Consider the following 2,635-nt stretch of genomic DNA (forward strand, 5'->3'; position numbering starts at 1 on the left):
GGATATGAAATTGTGGATTGAAAGTTCTTTTCTTTAAGAATGTTGAATATTGGCCCCCACTCTCTTCTGGCTTGTAGGGTTTCTGCTGTGAGTCTAATGGGCTTCCCTTTGTGGGTAACATGACCTTTCTCTCTGGCTGTCCTTAGCATTTTCGCCTTCATTTCAACCCTGGTCAATCTGACGATTATGTGCCTTGAGTTTGCTCTGCTTGAAGAATGGCGGCCCACCTCTGTAATGGTGGACTCTCTCTGTAATGGTGGGCTGCCTCAGCAATGGCGGACCACCCCCTTAGTGGTGGACTGCCTGAATAATGGTGGACGCCCCTCCTCCACAGAGCAGGATCATCCTGGGTTTAGCTGTGCTTGCTGTGAAACTCTTAATCCAGAGCGTTTCAGATTGCTGTTTTTTTTGTGGGGATGGGACAAGCCGAGCCTGATCACCTGGCTCCCTGTCTCAGACCCCCTTTGTTTTCAGTTGAACAGGCAACTCTGTCTCCCAGGTGTTCGGGTCGCCTGTTGAAAAGACACCAGGATCTATGTGATTTCCCTTGCGGCGACCCACTGCTCTGGCTGAAACAGCCGTGTGGAGATTTGTGGTGCTTTTTTGCCAGGGAATCTCCTGGCCTGGCTCCCTGTTTCAGTCCTCTTTTTATCAGTTGAATGGGCGACTCTGTTTTATTTAAGGGGAGCTCCTAGGAGCTCCAGTTGCTAGGTAAAACCATGCCCGGACCTATGTGTTTTGTGCAGTGACCTGCTGCACCGGCCAAAACGGGCGCACTGGTGACCCATGGGGCTCCTCTGCCTGGGAATCGCCTGGTCTGTGGGCAATAAAAATCCTTCTGGAAATACGGTGTCCACTCATCCTATGTGCTTTGGCTGGGAGCTGCAATCCTGAGCTGCTCCTAATCGGCCATCTTGGATCCGTTCCCTCTGTATTTTTATTTTTTAGGCACAGGATCTTGCTGTGTTGCCCCGGATAGCCTCTCTTAATTGTCAGACTTGAAAGTCTACCTTCTTTTTTATTTTTTTTATTATCATTATTTTTTGAGACGGGGTCTTGCTGTGTCTCCCAGGCTACTAGAGTGCAGTGTTGCAATCTTGGCTTGCTACAACCTCTGTCTTCCGGGGTCAAGTGACTCTCCTGCCTCAGCTTTTTGAGTAGCTGGCGCACCACCTCACTTAGATAATTTTTGCATTTTTAGTAGAGACGGGGTTTCACCATATTGTCCAGGCTGGTCTCAGACTCCTGATTTCATGATCCACCCACCACTGCCTCTCAAAGTGCTGGGATTACAGGCATGAGCCACTGCTCCCGACCTCTATCTTCTTTTTTAAAACAATATGGAGCAATTCATGAATTTGTGTGTCATCCTTGCACGGGGACCATGCATATCTCTCTGCCATTCCAGTTTCAGTACATGTGCTGCCTAAGTGAGCACAAAAGTCCATATCCTAGGCTAGTTCAAGTTCAGTGATGTTTAACTGATCACAGCCACATACAGATTTCTTTCTCTACTCCCACTGCTTCATTTGACTAGCCAAAGAAGTCCACATTCTTAACTTCAGCATTCAGTGTTTAAATGGCAAGTGTTCTAAATGAGGACAAACGCTTGTTAAGCATTACTTTTTATGGAGGCTTGATCATCCATCAAAGAGTAGTGCCAAAATTTCGTTTACCAGTGCCTATCGTAAATATAGGTTGTTTCCCATTTACCTCCATGTCCTCTAATGTGAGAGGCAATCAGTAACACATGATGCATTCTAAGGCATACTTGCCCACTATTTATTGATTTTCACTTCCCTCCTGGACCCATGCCTCCTGGGGTAGATTGTCAGTTCAGTTACTTAACAGCTGTGTGACCTTGAGCAAGTTACTAACCCTCTGTGTACCTTTTCTCCTCTTTGGCATAATGGAGATACTAATAGGGTCTCTTCCTTGGAGGGATTGAGATAGAGTCAGTATTCAGTAAGCTTTATTTTCATAATCATTTTGTTTTCTGTCTACACTGTTTTTAGCACATTCAAAATAGGGTAAGTTTCCTATACATTTCTTTTTTAGAAATTTCCTGTCAGTTCTTACATTTCCCCTATCATAATTAACTGAACCACAGAAGGCTGGAAGAGGATTTAGATCAGCCTCATAAGAACCTCTGCTTCATCTTGAACTGCTGTCTTCTGTCCTGGGAATGCCCACCATCACTGGTGCTCCACTGAGGGAGCCCTGCCCTATCTATCCCACATCATGAAGCTGCTGGCTTGCCCTGGGGTGAATACCTTTTAGGAGACTTGTCAAATGTCTGTCTGCTTATTAGGGGGCTCATAGTTGTTGTGGATCAGTCATTTGTGCCACTTCTGTGGGCTCACGGAATTACAGAGAGCCAGTCTTCTGGGGAACACCAAGGGAGATATGTGGGCAGGAAAAGAGAAGGTTTGTCTGGTGTCCTGGGTAGAATTTTGTAGAAGGATAGCAGGAGCCTAGGGCTTGGAAGAGTGATTCATCAGCCCTTCCTTTCTGTTTGGAGTTTGAGTCCTGAGAAAGCAGATGTGGATGGGGCCAGAGAACAGGAAAACTGGATCATCCATTCAAAGTACTGCCCCAAAACATGACCTAGAAAGGATTAGGAATGACCCCTTCT

General features: G+C 46.2%; 1 non-coding gene across 1 annotated transcript; it reads right to left on the reverse strand.

Annotated features, from left to right (window-relative positions):
• Window positions 1-1,334: 1,334 nt before the first annotated feature.
• On the reverse strand, window positions 1,335-1,438 carry LOC116547124. The gene has a single exon (XR_004266943.1). It is a non-coding gene; the product is annotated as a U6 spliceosomal RNA (small nuclear RNA).
• Between the last annotated feature and the right edge of the window lie 1,197 nt (window positions 1,439-2,635).

This window comes from Sapajus apella, unplaced genomic scaffold, assembly GCF_009761245.1.
Source record: "Sapajus apella isolate SASKATOON/1434 unplaced genomic scaffold, GSC_monkey_1.0 scaffold2135, whole genome shotgun sequence".
NCBI lineage: Eukaryota > Metazoa > Chordata > Mammalia > Primates > Cebidae > Sapajus > Sapajus apella.